The sequence below is a fragment of the Lathyrus oleraceus genome, chromosome 3 (assembly GCF_024323335.1).
Source record: "Lathyrus oleraceus cultivar Zhongwan6 chromosome 3, CAAS_Psat_ZW6_1.0, whole genome shotgun sequence".
NCBI classification, from domain to species: domain Eukaryota; kingdom Viridiplantae; phylum Streptophyta; class Magnoliopsida; order Fabales; family Fabaceae; genus Lathyrus; species Lathyrus oleraceus.
The window spans coordinates 180,344,334-180,366,467 of record NC_066581.1 but is presented as its reverse complement, the minus strand read 5'-3'; the positions used below and the strand labels follow the sequence as shown (position 1 = coordinate 180,366,467).

Here is a 22,134-nt window from a genome sequence, read left to right as displayed (position 1 = left end):
CAAAGAAGTACAGCATTTGATTATTACAAGGGAAAAGGAAAATAAACATCCTATGGATCCCTAGAAGCTCGGGATGCTGGAAGACGAGATGCACAAAGCTTCTTGATCTCTCTCTCATAGGCTGCTTCCATATCCGCTTTCTCCTTCGCAAGTCGATCGTACTTCCTCTTCCAGAACTTGGAAGACTGAGGAAGCAGAGAAGTCCAAGTATCATTCGGATCGTCGATCACCTGATGCTCGAGAAACTCAATCAGAGCGTCCTTCTCCTTGATTTGCTGAAGCAATTCTTCTCTTTCACGGATCCAAGCACGTGAAAGGTCTTCTTCTCTTAACTCCTCTACATCTTGGGTGGGGAGGGTTGAAGGCCCAGCCACATCCAACGGTGTAGGTCTCGGATGATCATACGACATCAGATACTCAGAAGCTCTCTGTCTGACCCAAGAGGTATACGGCTCCAAAGCGATGCAATTCTTCGGACCTAGCTCATTCCTACCCTTCTTATGAACCTTGCGCCAAGCGCGGACAAATCTGGCTTTCAGGCCTTCGGGATCTTTACCCTCCTGAAAGAATACACCTTCTAACAGAATGTTATGAGGTTTATCCTTTAGGGGGAACCCAAGCTGACGACGTGCTAAGATAGGATTGTAGCTGATCCCACCACATGTACCAAGAAGAGGCACATTAGGGAATTCACCATAATAATCAATGATCTGAACAATATCATACACACGATCATACCAAGAGATATCATCATTAGTGAGAGACATGAGTCTCTGAGACCACCGTAGACATCCCTTGTTCTCCTTGAAAGCGACCGTCTGCGGTAAGTGAGAAATAAACCACTTATACAGCAGAGGCAAACAACAGACAATAACTCCTCCACCCTTTGCATTCCTCAGATGCAAAGAGAAATAGGCATCACCCAACAGAGTCGGAACGGGATTCAGAACTGAAAAGATCCTAATGGCGTTCACATCCACAAATTTGTCGATGTTGGGGAATAATACCAAACCATAGATGAGCAGCACGAATAAAGCCTCAAAGGCATCCTCACTCATGGCCTTCCCATAAACGGTAGCTTGAGCGATGAGGAAATCAGAAGGAAGACCCTGAATTCCACCTTTGGTAGTCAGATTAGCTTTAATCAGAGATTCATCTATGTGCAACAAGTCTGCGATCTCTCGAGCAGTCGGAATACTCTCTAAGCCACTGAACGACACCTGATCCAGAATCGGGATTCCAATAAGATGAGCATACTCCTCAAGCGTAGGCAACAACTGGAAGTCCGGGAAAGAGAAGCAGTGATATAGAGGATCATAAAACTGAGCCAGAGTACTCATCAGTCCCTCATCAACTTGAGTAGTCAACAGAGGCAGAAGCTTCCCATAGCGAGCTTTGAAACCCAAGGGATCTAATACATAAGATGTCAGATTCCTTAACTCTTTGACATCGGGCTGTCTAAAGCTGTACTTCTTTGTATGCCTTTTCGGTCTTTCCATGTCTGAAAATTTTGCAAATAAACCCTTTAAGTTCCTTGAAAATTTTCTGATTTTTTTGATGACATGAATGCAGATGAATGCATGAATGCATGAATGCAACAATCACACTCAAGGATCAAGCAAGGCACACCAGACAAAGGTCATGGGAAAGCTCATAGTATCCTTAATATCAATCATCCATTTTGGTGGATTATGGTTTACACCTTATCGACACCCAAGTTCCATTGATATTAACGGTACATGAACCGGCTCAATCATCCTTAATATCAACCATCCATTTTGGTGGATTATGGTTTACACCTTATCAACGCCCAAGTTCCATTGATATTAAGGATGTCTGAACGACTCAACCATGAATCACGGGTTTGCTGAGAGTCACGAGCATGGAGTCTCGGTTAAGAACCACCCAAAGGGACTGTACTAGGGTTTAAACCTGCCGAGCATGTTCTACCAGAGGTTCCCATAGTCATCATCCCATCTTTCGAATATTATCGGAGGAACGAATACTCGTATTCCAAAAATATTCTCAAGAGAGACTCTTATGAGTGTAGTATCGCGTAACAATCGCATCAGATCTGACATTTGAACGACCTCCGCACTACATCCTAAAAATAGGCCAAGACGGGCTTGGTAAACTAAGGTCCTTGGCTTCTAAGGCACATGATTGAAAGAATAATGCCTAACCACAAATAACTTGTGTGACATTATTAATCCAACATGACCTCTGTAACACCCCGATAATAATATGTATTTATTTAAATTAAATTAATAATATGTTTATTAATTTAATTGGAATATTTGAATTATTATTATTATTTTGGAATAATAATTATTGGGATAATTATTTAGTGGAATAATATTATTGGAGTATATAAGTTGGAATAATAAAAAGTCCCAATTTTTGGAAAAAGGTTTTCACGTGAAAAGGGAAAAGAGGCAGATAGGGCAAAAAGCCAGAGAACGAAGGTTGAAGGAAGGAGAAGCTTGGAGCTCGGAAGCTGCCGGATTAACTCAGGTAAGGGGGGTTTATCATCGGTTAAAGGGTATTATATGATAATATGTACTGGGTAGTAATAATCATTGTTTTACCTCTGATTGGATTGATGTATGCTGAAAATCTGTGAAATGTTGGGATGAACGAAATTGAATGATAATCGATGAAATTCGTAGGAATTAGATGTAGTAAGGTTAGCGATTTGAGAAGTTGAATGTATCTGAGTTGTAATTGATAGAACGAACGAAAGTGTATGAAAAATTGGATTGTGGAAGTGTAGATCTGAGAATTCGTAGCAGAGAAATCATGACAGACCTAGAATTGTGGTCTCTGGTCATACGCGTATGGCACTAGGCAATACGCGTATGAGATGGGCTGGTACGCGTATGGCACTAGGCAATACGCGTATGGAATGGCTTGGAAGTGGGAGTTTTGGCGCTGGTACGCGCCATACGCGTGTGATACGCATATCCCTGGATGTAGTACGCGTATGGTGTATGTCATACGCGTATGAGTGAAAGAGATGAGGTTTTGAACGTGTTTTGGTCTCTGGTGGTACGCGTATGGGAATGTGATACGCGTAGCATACGCGTATGGGCATGGGCGTTACGCGTATGGGTTTGGCCAGGCGTGGGCAATACGCGTATGGTAGAGGTAATACGCGTATGGGCAGAATTGTGATTTTCTGTGTTACTGTTGTGCAGTTTTTGGTTGTTTGGGCTGAGTGATGCGACTTGGCTGAGACATGATGTGATAGGGATCATTTCCCGTTGTTTTGAGTGGTATAGGTATTAGTAGAGTGTGCTAATACTGTGTTTGATTATGTGGCATGATATGATATGCTTTTGTGATGAATGTGTTGATGATATGTGATGGTATACATGATGTTGTGAATGTATGCATTTGTGAATAGACTATTTTATGGCTTAGAGTGTGAGCATGTGTCTATTCTTGATTATTGTTGATGCTGCATTGCTAGATGATTAGCGTGCATAGCATAGCCTTTGGGGCTGTAGCTAATTCCCATAGTGAGGAATTAGTGAGTGAACCATTGTGGGTTTGTTGTTGATGTTTGCATACTAGATGAGTAGTGTGCATAGTCTAGCCTTTGGGGCTGTAGCTGATTCCCATAGTGAGGAATTAGTGAGTGAGTCACTAGGTCTCAAATGAGTGGGACTAGTGAGCTTAGTAGCCGTATCTGGGTTTGATCGGTGAGCTTGAACTATATGTTCAAGAATAGTCGGTACCGCATTTCATGGAGTCTCATTGCATAATGAATGCATGGCATAGCCTGTGGGGCTGTAGCTAATTCCCATTGTGAGGAATTAGTGAGTAAATCACTGTGTTGTGTTGTTGGTGTTGAATATGGTTGAGGATTTTACATCTGATATATATTATGGTTGGATATGATGTTTGGACGGATATTGCCGTTGCTGAATGCGTAGTCTGGTTAGGGTGAATTGATGTGTTATTTACTAGCATTACATGTTGTTCTATAATGCTCGTTATATTGATTGAGGAACTCACCCTTACAACTTTTTTTTCAGGTAACAAGCAGTGAGTTGAGTAGAAGCTAATGCTTGGAGTCTAGAGTAGTTTCTTATGGGTCATGCTCTGATAGATGTAACATCGGGAGGGGATGTTTTAACTAATTTGATATTGATTGTTGAATGAATTACATGTATTGTGTTACATGTTTTACATTGATGTTGAATTTATTCCGCTGCGATTTATGCAAAGAATCTTATTTTGATTAATTAAATGAGCATGACAGGATTTTGTTGATGAAAGTAGTGAATTGATTGTGTGGCACCCTTCGGGGCATAATTACTCTGATGAATATATTGTTAATTTAAATTATAATAATTTGGGGTATTTAGAAGGGTGTTACATTAGTGGTATCAGAGCATAGTCGGTCGTGTCGAGTCGTAATTATTCTGTTTTCCCTGTACGGGATAGGTGTTGAGTAACCTATCAGTACTTATTGTTTTAGTTTGTTTGGGTTTTCAGAATAGAGATGGCTGGAAGAGGTAGAGATGATGCTGCAATTGCTGAGGCTCTGGGTATGCTAGCTGGAGTGCTTGGAGGAAATCAGAATGTTATGGGAATGGGAGCTGCTCGTCAACTGAGTGAGTTCCAGAAGAACAATCCTCCAATGTTCAAGGGAGCATACGATCCAGATGGTGCTCAGAAGTGGTTGAAGGAGATCGAGAGGATCTTCAGAGTAACTGAGTGTGCTGATAACCAGAAGGTCAGGTTCGGTACACATATGCTGTCAGAGGAAGCTGATGATTGGTGGGTTGCTACCCGCACTGAGTTGGAATCTGCTGGGAATACTGAGATCACTTGGGCTGTGTTCAGGGAAAGGTTCCTGAGAAAGTATTTTCCAGAAGATGTCAGAGGAAAGAAAGAGATAGAGTTTTTGGAATTGAAGCAGGGTAACAGGTCGGTTACTGAGTATGCTGCGAAGTTCACCGAACTGTCAAAGTACTATACTCCCTATAATGAGGCTGCTGGAGAATTTTCGAAATGTGTGAAGTTTGAGAACGGGTTGCGTCCTGAGATCAAACAAGCTATTGGATATCAGAGGATCAGGGTGTTTTCTGATTTGGTTGACTGTTGCAGAATTTTTGAACAGGATTCCAAGGCTAGAGCAGAGAGCTATCAGCAGAGGGTTGATAGGAAGGGTAAGAATCAGATGGATCGTGGAAAACCGTATGCAGCTGGCAAAGGTTTTCAGAAGCAGAGTGGGATGAAGAGGCCTAGTGGGGGAGACTCTAGTGCTCCTGTTAAGTGTTATAGATGTGGTCGGGCTGGACATCGTGTTCATGAGTGTACCAGTGCTGAGATGAAGTGTTTCAAGTGTGGCAAAGGTGGTCATTTGGCTGCAGAGTGCCGGCTGAAGACTGTAACTTGTTTCAACTGTGGAGAGTTGGGTCATATTAGTCCGCAGTGTCCTAAGCCGAAGAAAGAGAATCAGTCAGGAGGCAAGGTTTTTGCTCTATCAGGTTCTGAGACTTCTGCAGATGATCGTTTGATTCGAGGTACGTGTTATATTAATGGCTTTCCTCTTGTAGCTATTATTGACACAGGTGCTACTCATTCCTTTATATCTTTGGATTGTGCTATGAAACTTAAGTTAGAGATATCGGAGATGTATGGTAGTATGGTGATTGATACTCCTGCAAAGGGTTCAGTGACTACTACTTCTGTTTGTTTGAGTTGTCCTTTGAGTATTTTTGGTAGAGACTTTGGGATAGACCTTGTGTGTCTTCCGTTAGTATAGATTGACGTTATCTTGGGTATGAACTGGTTGGTGTTTAACCGAGTTTATATCAACTGTTTTGATAAGACTGTGATATTTCCTGAGGTTGAGGAAGGAAAGAGTTTGTTTCTATCAGCAAGGCAAGTGAATGAGGAAGTAGCAGATGGGGCAGAGTTGTTTATGCTGTTAGCGACTTTGGAGGCTAAAGATAAACTGGTGATTGGTGATCTAGCGGTGGTGTGTGATTTTCCTGATGTGTTTCCGGAAGAAGTGAATGAATTACCGCCAGAGCGTGAAGTTGAGTTTTCGATTGATTTGGTACCTGGTACTAGACCGATATCGATGGCTCCTTATCGTATGTCTGCTGTTGAGCTAGCTGAATTGAAGAGTCAGTTGGAAGATCTGTTGGATAAGAAATTTATTCGTCCGAGTGTGTCACCGTGGGGTGCACCAGTGTTGTTGGTTAAGAAGAAAGAAGGTACTATGAGGTTGTGTGTGGACTACAGGCAACTGAATAAAGTGACGATCAAGAATCGGTATCCTTTGCCGAGGATTGATGATTTGATGGATCAGTTGGTTGGTGCGAGTGTGTTCAGCAAGATAGATTTGAGATCTGGGTATCATCAGATACGTGTGAAAACTGAGGATATTCAGAAGACTGCTTTCAGAACAAGGTATGGACATTATGAGTATTCTGTAATGCCTTTTGGTGTGACTAATGCGCCTGGAGTATTTATGGAGTATATGAATAGGATTTTCCATCCGTACTTGGATCAGTTTGTCGTGGTGTTTATTGATGACATTTTGGTGTATTCGAAATCTGAAGAAGAGCATGCTGAGCATTTGAGAGTGGTTTTAGGAGTGCTGCGAGAAAAGCAGTTATTTGCTAAACTGTCGAAGTGTGAATTTTGGTTAGAAGAGGTTAGTTTTCTTGGTCATGTGATTTCAAGAGGTGGTGTTGTTGTTGATCCTTCTAAGATAGAAGCGGTATCTAAGTGGGAAGCTCCGAAGTCTGTTGCTGAGATTCGAAGTTTCCTTGGTTTGGCTGGTTACTATAGGAAGTTCATTGAGGGATTTTCTAAGTTGGCGTTACCGTTGACGATGTTGACTAGAAAGGGGCAAGCGTTTGTTTGGGACTCAAAATGTGAAGAAGGTTTCCAAGAGTTAAAGAGAAGGTTGACTACTGCTCCTATTCTGATATTACCGAGTTCATCGGAATCGTTTGAAGTTTACTGTGATGCTTCATTGTTGGGTTTAGGTGGTGTGTTGATGCAGAATAAGCAGGTTATAGCTTATGCTTCGAGACAGCTGAGGGTTCATGAGAGGAACTATCCTACACACGATTTAGAGTTGGCAGCTGTGGTATTTGTTCTGAAGTTGTGGAGCCATTACTTGTATGGATCAAGATTTGAGGTTTTCAGTGACCATAAAAGTTTGAGGTATTTGTTTGATCAGAAAGAGCTGAATATGAGACAGAGGAGATGGTTAGAATTTCTGAAGGATTATGATTTTGGTTTGAACTACCATCCGGGTAAAGCAAATGTAGTGGCTGATGCGTTGAGTCGGAAATCATTGCATATGTCTATGTTAATGGTTAGAGAATTGGATTTGATTGAGCAGTTTAGAGACTTGAGTTTGGTGTGTGAGAGTACTCACAATAGTGTTAAATTGGGAATGTTGAAGTTAATAAGTGGTATTCTGGATGAGATCAGAGAGGGTCAGAAATCTGATATGCTTTTGGTTGACAAGTTGACTTTAGTGAATCAAGGCCAAAGTGGTGAATTCAGAGTTGATGAGAATGGTGTTTTGAGATTTGGTGATCGGGTGTGTATTCCGGATGTTACTGAGCTTAAGAAGAGTATTCTGGAAGAAGGACATCGTAGTGGCTTGAGTATTCATCCTGGAGCTACGAAGATGTATCATGATCTGAAGAAGTTATTTTGGTGGCCGGGAATGAAGAGAGAAATTGCGGGTTTTGTTTATTCCTGTTTGACTTGTCAGAAGTCGAAGATTGAGCATCAGAAGCCGTCTGGGCTAATGCAACCGTTGGCTATTCCAGAGTGGAAGTGGGATAGTATCAGTATGGATTTTGTTTCTGGTTTGCCGAGGACAAGTAAGAATTTTGAGGCCATTTGGGTGATCGTGGACAGATTGACGAAGTCAGCTCATTTCATTCCGATCAGAATGGATTATCCGTTGGAGAGATTAGCTGAGTTATATATTGAGAAGATTGTAAGTTTGCATGGTATTCCGTCGAGTATTGTTTCGGACAGAGATCCTAGATTTACATCGAAGTTCTGGGAAGGTTTGCAGAAGGCTTTGGGAACTAAGCTGAGATTGAGTTCTGCATATCATCCGCAGACTGATGGTCAGACTGAGAGGACGATTCAGTCGTTAGAAGATCTTTTGAGAGCTTGTGTTTTGGAAAAAGGAGGCGCGTGGGATTGTTATTTGCCTTTGATTGAGTTTACCTACAACAATAGTTTTCATTCGAGCATTGGTATGGCACCGTTTGAAGCTTTGTATGGTAGGAGATGTCGGACACCTTTGTGTTGGTATGAGTCCGGTGAGAGTGCTGTGGTTGGACCGGAGATTGTTCAACAAACTACGGAAAAGATTAAGATGATTCAGGATAAGATGAGAATTGCTCAGAGTCGTCAGAAGAGTTATCATGACAAGAGGAGGAAGTCACTTGAGTTCCAAGAGGGAGATCATGTGTTTCTTCGTGTTACTCCGATAACTGGTGTTGGTCGAGCTTTGAAGTCGAAGAAGTTGACACCTCGATTTATTGGTCCTTATCAGATTTTGGAGAGGATAGGAGAGGTAGCCTATCGTATCGCTTTACCGCCGTCGCTTGCGAATTTGCATGATGTTTTTCATGTGTCTCAGTTGAGGAGATACATTCATGATCCGTCGCATGTAGTCCAAGTAGATGATGTACAGGTGAGAGATAACCTGACTGTTGAAACATCACCTATGAGGATCGAGGATCGGGAGTTGAAGCAGTTGCGGGGTAAAGAGATTGCCTTGGTGAAGGTAGCTTGGGGAGGACCAGCAGGTGGCAATGTGACTTGGGAACTGGAGAGCCAGATGAAGGAGTCTTATCCGGAGTTGTTCGATTGAGGTATGTTTTCGAGGACGAAAACTCTTTTAGTGGGGGAGAGTTGTAACACCCCGATAATAATATGTATTTATTTAAATTAAATTAATAATATGTTTATTAATTTAATTAGAATATTTGAATTATTATTATTATTTTGGAATAATAATTATTGGGATAATTATTTAGTGGAATAATATTATTGGAGTATATAAGTTGGAATAATAAAAAGTCCCAATTTTTGGAAAAAGGTTTTCACGTGAAAAGGGAAAAGAGGCAGATAGGGCAAAAAGCCAGAGAACGAAGGTTGAAGGAAGGAGAAGCTTGGAGCTCGGAAGCTGCCGGATTAACTCAGGTAAGGGGGGTTTATCATCGGTTAAAGGGTATTATATGATAATATGTACTGGGTAGTAATAATCATTGTTTTACCTCTGATTGGATTGATGTATGCTGAAAATCTGTGAAATGTTGGGATGAACGAAATTGAATGATAATCGATGAAATTCGTAGGAATTAGATGTAGTAAGGTTAGCGATTTGAGAAGTTGAATGTATCTGAGTTGTAATTGATAGAACGAACGAAAGTGTATGAAAAATTGGATTGTGGAAGTGTAGATCTGAGAATTCGTAGCAGAGAAATCATGACAGACCTGGAATTGTGGTCTCTGGTCATACGCGTATGGCACTAGGCAATACGCGTATGAGATGGGCTGGTACGCGTATGGCACTAGGCAATACGCGTATGGAATGGCTTGGAAGTGGGAGTTTTGGCGCTGGTACGCGCCATACGCGTGTGATACGCATATCCCTGGATGTAGTACGCGTATGGTGTATGTCATACGCGTATGAGTGAAAGAGATGAGGTTTTGAACGTGTTTTGGTCTCTGGTGGTACGCGTATGGGAATGTGATACGCGTAGCATACGCGTATGGGCATGGGCGTTACGCGTATGGGTTTGGCCAGGCGTGGGCAATACGCGTATGGTAGAGGTAATACGCGTATGGGCAGAATTGTGATTTTCTGTGTTACTGTTGTGCAGTTTTTGGTTGTTTGGGCTGAGTGATGCGACTTGGCTGGGACATGATGTGATAGGGATCATTTCCCGTTGTTTTGAGTGGTATAGGTATTAGTAGAGTGTGCTAATACTGTGTTTGATTATGTGGCATGATATGATATGCTTTTGTGATGAATGTGTTGATGATATGTGATGGTATACATGATGTTGTGAATGTATGCATTTGTGAATAGACTATTTTATGGCTTAGAGTGTGAGCATGTGTCTATTCTTGATTATTGTTGATGCTGCATTGCTAGATGATTAGCGTGCATAGCATAGCCTTTGGGGCTGTAGCTAATTCCCATAGTGAGGAATTAGTGAGTGAACCATTGTGGGTTTGTTGTTGATGTTTGCATACTAGATGAGTAGTGTGCATAGTCTAGCCTTTGGGGCTGTAGCTAATTCCCATAGTGAGGAATTAGTGAGTGAGTCACTAGGTCTCAAATGAGTGGGACTAGTGAGCTTAGTAGCCGTATCTGGGTTTGATCGGTGAGCTTGAACTATATGTTCAAGAATAGTCGGTACCGCATTTCATGGAGTCTCATTGCATAATGAATGCATGGCATAGCCTATGGGGCTGTAGCTAATTCCCATTGTGAGGAATTAGTGAGTAAATCACTGTGTTGTGTTGTTGGTGTTGAATATGGTTGAGGATTTTACATCTGATATATATTATGGTTGGATATGATGTTTGGACGGATATTGCCGTTGCTGAATGCGTAGTCTGGTTAGGGTGAATTGATGTGTTATTTACTAGCATTACATGTTGTTCTATAATGCTCGTTATATTGATTGAGGAACTCACCCTTACAACTTTTTTTTCAGGTAACAAGCAGTGAGTTGAGTAGAAGCTAATGCTTGGAGTCTAGAGTAGTTTCTTATGGGTCATGCTCTGATAGATGTAACATCGGGAGGGGATGTTTTAACTAATTTGATATTGATTGTTGAATGAATTACATGTATTGTGTTACATGTTTTACATTGATGTTGAATTTATTCCGCTGCGATTTATGCAAAGAATCTTATTTTGATTAATTAAATGAGCATGACAGGATTTTGTTGATGAAAGTAGTGAATTGATTGTGTGGCACCCTTCGGGGCATAATTACTCTGATGAATATATTGTTAATTTAAATTATAATAATTTGGGGTATTTAGAAGGGTGTTACAACCTCCACCAAGTGAATGGACTCGCAAGTCAACTGGCTAAGGAATACTCCACACCAGTCAACAAGACTACGCCATTCTCCTATCCTAAGGTGCACTCGAGTTCGGGTATAGAACTCATCTCACAGAGATCACCAAAGCAAACAACAATTGTATATCAAGCAATTCAAACATTACAATCAATACAGTTATCCCAAATTGTACAAAAATATGTCATATAACAGATAAACAAATATCATACAACAAGGGTGAAAAGTAGGCAAAACCACCAAGGAAGGTCTAATGTTTTCCCCAGTGGAGTCGCCACTTTTCTGTAGCGGTGTATTCGTCACTTTATGATTTATTGATTAAACCAAAAGCAAAGCATACAAAGAATCGAGTCGCCACCGCACTTTTATTTATCCTAAGGAATGGCTAAAAAGCGAACAAAAGCCTAAGAAGTTTTACACATAGAAAACTAATGAAAAGATCAGAGAGTCTGGGTAAGGGGTTAATTACGCAATGGGAAGGTGTTAGGCACCCAAAACGTCCTAAGTACTCCTAGGGAGCCCTTTTCACACTTGTTGTATAAAAAAGTTTATTTGTTTATGACATATTGTGCAAACATGATTGGGAAGATGAGAAAAGAATATACAATTTTTATTGTTTTTGTGTTTGAACGGATGAACCCGTTGCCTACGTACCTTCCATGAAAGGTAAGGATCAAAACGCCGTAGTTCGGCTAAAAGATTTCCAAAATATGAGTGGGTTGATTTTAAAACAAAAGCCCTAAGGTCTTTCGTTATCCACGGGAGAAAACTCAACCTTATGCAAACAACAAGTCCACCATGTGAGAAAAGCTTCGACGTACTAGAGGGGTTAGCCCTGTTTTCAGTACGGAAGTCTTACAGTTCGATCACTAAGGACAAAAGGTGAGATTAACATCAACCAACTAGGATAAATCAAACCTATGGCTAATGTATGAAAACTTGAATGAGAAGTGGGCTTGAGCCACAAAACAATTGAATGAGTGAGATTAATTGATTTGAGTATTCATGAAAAGTATGGTCAAAGCATGATTAGAATTGATTCAAAAAAGTATTATGAAAATGAGAAGTTTTAAAATCATAGGCTTAGGGCCTAAGTTTCTAATTTGAAAAGAGATGAAAATGTTTGCACAGTAGTTCAAAGTTTTTGACTTAACATGTGAAAAGGGAGTTTTGAGAACACACACACAAAATGGAAGGGTGAGGAAGTAAAACTTCTTAGGTGTTCACCTCTTGAAATCATATGGAAGATGATTCAAGTGTGTCCTTTGGAATGAGCAATGAGCAATAACAAATAAGCAAAACAAAGCAAGGTGATACCGGATGCCAATCAATGGACTTACACCAATCTCACAAACAAAGGTGGATACCGGATACCAATCAATGGATTTACACCAATCTCCTAAAACAAAACAAGGATATCAGATGCCAATAAATGGACTTATACTAATCTCCTAAAACAAAACAATGATACCAGATGCCAATCAATGGACTTATACTAGTCTCACACCATATCATTGGAACAACTGCCAAGTAATGGACTTATGCTTGTCTCCTCCATGGACAAAGCAAAAATGCTGTAAAGCAAGGTTTATGCAATGATATACAAATGATGATAAATGCACAAAGGCACACTCAAGCAAATATGCACAGATGAATCAAGTAGGCAGAACAATCAATTCAGTTAGCACACACTATATACAAGCAATTAGGCTCAAACAAGGTTAGATTTAAAGTCAACTGGAATGGGGTAAGTTGTGCTCTTAACCTTAACATTGAGAGTTAAGGTGAAGTAGATGAAAAGGATATGACGGGTGTGCATCATAGCTCTTATCCCTGGTCAGGGAGAGCTTTGAATATTAGAAGGTGTGGGAGTTCAGAAAGTTGGAACTCTCTCCACAAGTGAATGACTCTATAGATCTTGGGTTAGTATCCACAATGCATCAACATGTAATGTGAGCAAAGGGATGACACACTGAATAGTAGGAGATGGACTACACATCTCTTTTACCTACCAATTGCCTCATATGAGGGCTTTTCCTGCTTGGGGACAAAGATAAACAATCACAAGCATTGCCTCTTAAGGAGGACTTCAGACAGGTGCCTGGCCACATAACAGACCAGGTCTTCCAGACTACATGAAGAAGAAAGGTTATACCTAAAGTGGTTAAGCAACCAAACAAAAGCAAGTTCAAAGTGAACTTAAGCAACTAATGTACCTGTGGAAACATCAAACAGATCAGTATACAAATCAGATAAACAACCAATAGTTAGTGCAACAGTCAACCAATATAGGCAAAGGCATAAGCCTCAAGTCAAACTCAAGAGAATCAACATCAACCTACAAAACACACATTAGTAATCAAAAGAAAATATCAGATGCTCTCAAGATGAGGCATCATCAATTGTGTAACTTGCATGTGCAACCTGAAACAAAGCTTCAAACATGAGAGGCAAACCACTAGGACAAGGCCTAGGGTCAAAGGGGGAGAAATAATTCAAAACAGAACATGAAAATTGACATGAATCAACTTCAATCAAATAAGAAACTATTCCAAAATGTCTCATGTCAATATCAATTACCAAATTCATTTCACACATCAAATAAGGCAAGGCATGCAAATTGAAAGCTCAATTGAGGCAACAGAATGATCAAATGCATATTAATTCCAGAATGGCTCAATAAATCTCAAGACAAATCATGGATAAACAGGACACATCAAATGATCAACACACCAAAAATCATGGCATTTGGACAAGTATAAGCATGGCAATCAAATTCCATAAGGCAATGTAAGCACAACCAAGCTCAAATAGGATCATAAATGGTACACCAACTTAGGGCAATCCTAAAACAGAGATGACAAATGCTAAATGACCCAAACCAAAGCCACAATAAACTTCAAAGTGTCTAGAATCAATGTATAAAATTTCAAGTCTATATGATAAACATCCATCATTTCACAAATCATTGAAGTTCATGACTATTCAAAAGTCCACAAATGGCAATCCAGAAAGAAAAATATCAAACAAATCAGAAATGAATCCAAAAAAATCCATAAAATTTCATGATCAATCGTAACATGTATATCAAGTATCATACAAAAAATAAGATCATTTGGAATTAGTTTGGCATGGTAAAGAAAATCCACAAGTCAAGCAAGCAAAGGTGTGACACACATTGTCACACCTACATTAAACAGATCATATCTCAACAACCAAAAGTGCAAAAATTTCAAACTCAATGCCAAAATGTCAATTAGGATGTCTAGTTTAAGCATGTCAATTTTCACATTCATTGAATCAACCATCATTATTTCACAAAGAAAATGGAAAGCAAGGTACAAGATAGCATATGCATGAACAATCCCTAGGCAACTTAAAATTCCAACCGAGCACAAATTCTGGAAAAATAATCATAAAATAGTAGACATCATGAGGAACAATGTGCAAAAAATCTCATGTGATTTGGATGAGTATTTATGGAGTTATGATTTTTTTAGTGAAGAGAAAAATTAAAAAAACATGAACAAGGTATGTGGAATGGCATGAAGAGCAATGAACTAAAATGCAAAGGCCTTTGGAAAAATGTTGTAGGCCAGGATCGAACCATGTGATATTTCAAATGGAAAAGCACGCGCTACCAAAACACGGTCGTTTAGACCAAACCCTAGCGTAACATGCATGCATGCAAAAGCCAGATCCGCAGGTAAAGCTCATGAATCCGCAAGAAAATTCGCAGCAAAGGCGATGAAGGTCATGGTAGATTCCGCAGGTAATTTCCAGCAAACATGAACATGATGAAGATCTTCATGATCTTCATCAATAATTTTCCAGAAAAAAATCAAAGTCTCCAGAAACATGAATTAAGCATTGCATCATGTAGGTCTAACATCAAGCATCAAGAATCAACAATTATTCCATCAAACAACATCACATCATGCATGAATCGAGCAAAATAAAAATCATCATGAAAACTTCAAATCATCGATTCTCACTCATTATAGCATGGAATTAAATGAAACAAAGCTCAAAATCATCACACAAACGAAATCTACAACATTCATACAACAAAAATGAGAAAAGAGAGAGTCGAATTCCACACCTCTTGAAGAGCAGCTTTCAAAATCGTGTGTTCCTGGCCTTGTAATGCTTGGATCTTTCTCTTGCAAGCTTGTGTAGTGTATTGGAGAAGTTCTTGATGCTCAATTGGTCACGAATCAACAGTTTGAGGAATCCACCATTGTTGATGTTCTTGCTTTGAGCAGCTTCAAGATGCACGGATTCAAATGATTCTTGCTTGAATAATGATCAATGATGATGCTAGATGAAGAATCAAGCACGAATTTATGGAATTGCTTTGAAGAAATGAGAGAAAAAGTTGAGAGAAAATTGAGAGCAAAAATTTTAGATCTGAAAAATGAATTGTCGTTAATGATTTTCTGTTAGGATTAGCTATATATACCATCTGTTAATGAAGTTGCTAATCACAATTAAACCAAATGCAAATGGATTAGTGAAATTCAAGTGTTGATGCAAAATGGCAAAATCACCCTTACATGTGCAAGGCAATGGAATAGTGCACGATTTTCACTTGGAATGAGTTTCAAATGCTGTTTGGAGGCAAAGGCAATTGGTAAAAGGTGAATGCAATGCATAAATTTCAAATTGGAAATTTCCCTCCAAAATTCAAATGAAAATGCCAATATTTTTGTGATGGAAATGCATGGTATGTGATGCATGTTTTGGATAGCTCATGTCAAAACAAGAATGTTACAAAAAGAACCACTTCAATTGGCCTTATGGTTCAAAAGTTATGCATGCTTGAATTTCAAATTTGCTTGGCCATGTTTTGATCCATAATTTCTTAACCACACATGAGAAATGGATGTTCTTGGACTTTTTGGAAAGGTGAGAGCAAGATCTTCAACTTTCATGTTGGAAAAAATTTCATTTGAAGCTTTCTTAATGATGTAAACTTGAGGAGAAAACCTTTCCATTTTTGGCAATTCCAAATTATAGGTCACTTTCTATTTTTGGAAAGTTTTCATCTGACTTTATTTTCTTCAATGTTGATATTTGAAATGTCAAATGAGACTTGTTTGAACATGAATGAGGTATTTCTATCACTTCCCACCTCCAAAAATCACAATTGACTTGGCAGTTGACTGGCTAGGGTTTCAGTTGACTGAAGAATGCCTAGATGAGATTCAAGCCTCTATCACTTGTGATTCTGATTCAAAATAACATCATAGCTCATATGAACTATTGATTAATGATTATGGGGTCCAAATTCTTCAGAATGGCCACCATCTATTGCTCATTGAAATGCATTGACTGCCTTGACCTGTAATTGCTTCATCTGCAAGTAACAAGGTTAGATGACATATTTTTGTACTTTTGGTTAGTGACAAAATGAAATGCAATGATATACAAATGCAAAACATGCTTGGTGATCAAGAAACAACTCTCAAAAGATGACCCACCCACAGGGAAACAGGCAAGGTGCACAATGATCCTTGAGGCAATGAATGATATGATATGATGCCATGAGGGATCTTAGGGACAAAATTGGGGTCTTACACTATCAAGACATGCCTGGGATGGATTCCGATATTGTGGAGCATAGATTGTCGTTGAAGCCAGAATGCCCGCCAGTCAAGCAGAAGTTGAGAAGAACGCATCTTGATATGAATGTGAAGATCAATGAAGAAGTTCAGAAACAGATTGATGCTGGTTTTCTTGTAACTGCTGAATATCCGCAATGGGTGGCCAACATTGTGCTTGTACCAAAGAAAGATGGAAAAGTCCGCATGTGTGTCGATTATAGAGATTTGAATAAAGCCAGTCTGAAAGATGATTTCCCTCTGCCACACATTGATATGTTGGTAGACAATACTGCTAAATTCAAAGTCTTTTCATTTATGGATGGATTTTTTGGATATAATCAGATTAAGATGGCACCCAAGGATATGGAGAAGACCACATTCAATACACCCTGGGGAACATTCTATTATAGAGTGATGCCTTTCGATTTAAAGAATGCTGGTGCAACTTACCAGAGAGCAATGACTACTGTTTTTCATGATATGGTGCATAAAGAGATTGAAGTATATGTCGATGACATGATTGCTATATCGATTGATGAGGAGGAACATGTTGAGCATTTGTTAAAGCTATTCCAGAGTTTGAGGAAGTATAAACTCCACTTGAATCCCAATAAGTGTATTTTTGGTGTTCGCTCTAGTAACTTGTAGGCTTTATTGTCAGTGAGAAGGGTATTGAAGTTGATCTTGCTAAGGTCAAAGTAATACAAGAAATGCCTGCGCCCAAAACTGAGAAGCAAGTCAGAGGTTTTCTCGGCCGCTTGAATTATATTTCCAGATTCATTTCCCACATGACTGCCACATGTGCGCCTATATTCAAGCTTCTTCAGAAAGATCAGTCTTGTGATTGAACCGAAGATTGCCAGAAAGCATTTGATAGTATCAAAGAGTATTTGCTCGAGCCTCCGATTTTGTCTCCACCTGTTGAAGGAAGACCGTTGATCATGTATTTGACTGTGCTAGAAGATAGTATGTGTTGTGTTCTTGGTCAGCAAGATGAGACTGGAAAGAAAGAATTTGCAATTTACTACCTCAGTAAGAAGTTTACCGACTGTGAGACTCGGTATTCAATGCTTGAGAAGACTTGTTGCGCATTGGCTTGGGCTACTAAGTGTCTGCGTCAGTATATGTTGAATCATACCACTTGGTTGATATCCAAAATGGATCCAATAAAGTATATATTTGAGAAGCCTGCTTTAACTAGGAGAATCGCTCGTTGGCAGATGTTGTTATCAGAGTATGATATTGAATACCGATCTCAGAAAGCGATCAAAGGTAGTATCTTAGCTGCCCATTTGGCTCACCAACCGATTGAAGATTATCAGTCAATGCAGTATGATTTTCCTGATGAAGAGATTTTGTACTTGAAAATGAAAGATTGTGATGAACAATTGCTTGAAGAAGGGCCAGAACCTGGTTCCCGTTGGGGCATGGTATTTGATGGAGCTGTTAATCAATATGGAAATGGCATTGGTGCAGTAATTATCACTCCTCAAGGCACGTATCTACCATTTACAACTAGATTGACTTTCAAGTGTACAAACAACATGGTAGAATATGAAGCTTGCATTATGGGGCTTGAAGAGGCCATGAATCTCAGAATCAAGTATTTGGATGTCTTCGGTGATTCAGCTTTGGTAGTGAATCAGATCAAAGGAGAATGGGAGACGAATCAACCTGGTTTGATACCGTATAGAGATTATGAGAGGAGGATTTCCACTTTCTTTACAAAGGTTGAGTTTCATCATATCCCTCGAGATGAGAATCGGATGGCAGATGCTCTTGCAACGTTGGCATCAATGATTGTAGTGAAGTATTGGAATGAAGTTCCTAATTTATCTGTGATGCGTCTTGATAGGCCAGCTCATGTGTTTGTTGTTGAAGAGGTCAAAGAAGAGAAGTCGTGGTATTATGATATCAAGTGTTTCCTCCAAAGTCAGATTTACCCTCCTGGGCATCTTTGAAAGATAAGAAGACTTTGAGAAGATTAGCCGGTAATTTCTCCTTGAATGGTGATATACTGTACAAGAGAAACTTCGACATGGTTTTCCTCAGATGCATGGATAGACATGAAGCAGACTTGTTGATGACCGAAGTGCATGAAGGATCCTTTGGTACTCATTCCAATGGACATGCAATGGCGAAGAAGATGTTGCGAGCAGGTTATTATTGGTTGACAATGGAATCTACTGTTGCAAGTTTATGAAGAAATGCCACAAGTGTCAAATTTATGCTGTTAAGATTCACGTTCCTCCGACACTATTGAATGTTATCTCTTCCCCATGGCCCTTCTCCATGTGGGGAATTGATATGATTGGGATGATTGAGCCCAAAGCTTTGAATGGACATCGTTTCATTTTAGTGGCGATTGACTACTTCACAAAATGGGTTGAAGCGGCATCATATGCAAATGTAACAAAGCAAGTTGTTGTGAGGTTTATCAAGAATCAGATTATATGTCGTTATGGTGTGCCAAGTAAGATCATTACTGATAATGGATCGAACTTGAATAAAAATATGGTGGAAACTCTTTGCAACGACTTCAAGATTGCTCATCATAATTCTTCTCCCTACAGACCCAAGATGAATGGGGTTGTTGACGCCATAAACAAGAATATTTAGAAGATTATCCAGAAGGTGGTTGTCACATACAAGGATTGGCATGAGATGCTCCCGTTTGCATTGCATGGGTATCGTTCATCCATCCACACTTCAACAGGGGCAACCCCTTTCTCACTTGTGTATGGTATGGAAGCAGTGCTCCCGTTAGAGGTTGAGATTCCTTCATTGCGTGTGCTCATGGAAGTCAAGTTGACTGAAGCTGAATGGTGTCAGGCCAGGTTTGACCAGTTGAATTTGATTGAAGAGAAGAGATTGACTGCCATGTGTCATGGTCAGTTATATCAGCAGAGGATGAAGAAAGCTTTTGACAAGAAGGTCAAAGCTCGAGTGTTCAGAGAAGGTGACCTTGTGCTCAAGAAGATTTTGACGTTCAAGCCAGATTCCAGAGGAAAATGGACTCCAAATTATGCAGGCCCATATGTTGTTAAGAGAGCCTTTTCAGGCGGTGCCCTGATACTTACAACTATGGATGGTGAAGAGTTCACTCGTCCTGTGAACGCAGGTGCAGTCAAGAAATACTTCGCCTAAAAGAAGAAAAGGCCAGCTCGCTAAGTTGAAAACCCGAAAGGGAGGCTTAGGCAAAAATGAGCGTCTCGGTGGATTGAAAACCCGAAAGGGCGATCCAGGAAAAAAATTAGAGACATAAAAACAGAATAATAATTTCCCAATAAGTTGAGTACCCTACCTTGGGGAAACTTATGCAAAAATTAGGGATTATGGCAAGTAACTGCATTCCACTGATCTTCATTGATTTTGAAGACTTTGTTTGAGCACAAGGGTTGACGTTGGTTCATCTTCAGCAGCGGTCAAAAGCACAGTGGATCTCAAGAGTTGGTAGAAGGATTAAGGATCATTTGTATTCAATGTAACCCTTTTCCATGTAAATTACCATTTTCAACTTCGTAAAATCTATGGAGTCTTGTCATTTACAGACTACCATTCTATCAAATAAAGTTGAGCTTTTATCCAATTGCTTCTACTCTTATTTACTTCAGCCAATAGTTTTAAATTCTTATTATGATCATTTTGAAATAAAATTTTTAAATTTTCAAAATCAAATTTTTCTTAAAAATATAAAAGAAAAAACTTTTCCAAAGCAAGTAACAATAATATCAACAACATTTCAATGAATAGCAAGTCCTTATGTGTGAAGCATCTGAGGTTCCCTAAGCAGTAACTCTTCAGGTATCTCTAGTCATCAATATTGACTCATTTCCTCAGTAGAGTGCTTTTGTCCTTAGCTAATGGATTCAGTTCGCCAGTGGAGTGTCTTTTTGTTTCCCTAGCTAAGTTGGTTGATTCATATACTCTATGGTGTATTATTTTCCCCAGTAAAGTCACTAAGATGCTTGTACATCTCCAACAGCGTGTCTTGGTCCCCAACAAAGTTTTGGCCTTCCCAGCGGAGTTCGTATTTCTTCAGCAGTAGATCGTCATCAAAAGATGTTTGATCTCTCCCTAGTAGATTACTTTGGTATCCCCACCGATCATCGCATCTTTGCTCCCAGTCAGAGTTCCCTCCTGGTTTTTTAGCAGCTTTTTGATTCCTCCCTAGTAGGGTTGTCTCCCATTTTTATGGTGTTGACCTAAAATTCCCTACAGTTGGACGTGTTTTATCCTCAGCAGATCCCCTCCTTCCCCGGCTAGGGATTGAGCTTTTGGGATGTTAGATTTCCCTATTCTCCAACAGTAGTCTTCATATTTTGTGAATTGACCGAGGATTGTACCAGCGGTTCAAATTCTTTGCGACACCTCTTGTATCCTTTGTGATCGTTTTGTCATCATAATCATCATATATACACATACATATACATTCATATAATTTCATAATTTGCATATCTTGCATCATCTTTATCCCCATATCTAATTTGGTGTCTGTCCTCCTCCAATTGTAGAGTGTCGGCCCCTAAGCAGAAAAGACTTTAACATTTCTTTGTTTCCCCACTGAGTTTGTTCCCTCGTGGATGATTCTTATTACAGTTTCCTCTCCGGCAAATTTTCCAGATGGAATTACTCCTATTGAGTTATGTCCTCATGAGCTTGAGTCTTGATTAACCGTTTTCTTTCTAGCTCTTACCTAGATGGATATTTTGGTCCCCTAAGAGTCTATTACCCAGTAACTGGTAATATTCTTCTTAGTTTGTGGTTTGTTACTTTTTGCCCAATACCCGGCAAAAGTACCTCTTTTCTCCCCAGTGGAGTCCCCGGAAGTATATCCTTTATATGTTCATCTTAACCGGCGACGAATATCTTTCGTTCCCCGTGTGAGTCTATCCTTCATATGTTCATCTTAACCGGTGACGGATATTCTCTCCTTTGGTATTCTACCCAGTAAAAAGGTAGTTGTAATCCCTATTTTGTTTCCCCAAAGAGTTAATCCTTGATATGTTCATCTTAATCGATGACGGGTTTTCTTCTCCTTCTTTAGTCTTCTACCCAGTAACCGGTAGTTGTAAATCCCATTGTTCCCCTTTAGTGGAGTCTATCCTTGATATGTTCATCTTAACCGGTGACGAATTTTCTCTTCTTTGGTATTCTATCCAGTAACTGATAGATGTAATCCCTATTTTCTCCCCTTTCAGAGTCTATCCTTGATATGTTCACTTTAACTGGTGACAGATTTTCTCTATGATTGGTCTTCTACCCAGTAATTGGTAGTTATAAATCCTACTTTGTCCCCTCGTAGAGTTTAATCCTTAATAGGTTCATCCTAACCAGTGACGGATTCTCTCTCCGACGGTTTTCTATCCAGTTTTTGATAGATGTAATTCCCCTTTTGTTCAGTTGGTATATCCTTGA

General features: G+C 39.6%; 2 long non-coding RNA genes across 2 annotated transcripts; both read left to right on the top strand.

Moving 5' to 3' along the window:
- Positions 1 to 2,441: 2,441 nt before the first annotated feature.
- On the top strand, positions 2,442 to 4,270 carry LOC127129043 (uncharacterized). Its single transcript, XR_007806129.1, has 2 exons — positions 2,442 to 2,514; positions 4,041 to 4,270. It is a non-coding gene; the product is annotated as an uncharacterized LOC127129043 (long non-coding RNA).
- Positions 4,271 to 9,140: 4,870 nt separating this feature from the next.
- Positions 9,141 to 10,969, top strand: LOC127129044 (uncharacterized). Its single transcript, XR_007806130.1, has 2 exons — positions 9,141 to 9,213; positions 10,740 to 10,969. It is a non-coding gene; the product is annotated as an uncharacterized LOC127129044 (long non-coding RNA).
- The last annotated feature ends 11,165 nt before the right edge of the window (positions 10,970 to 22,134 follow it).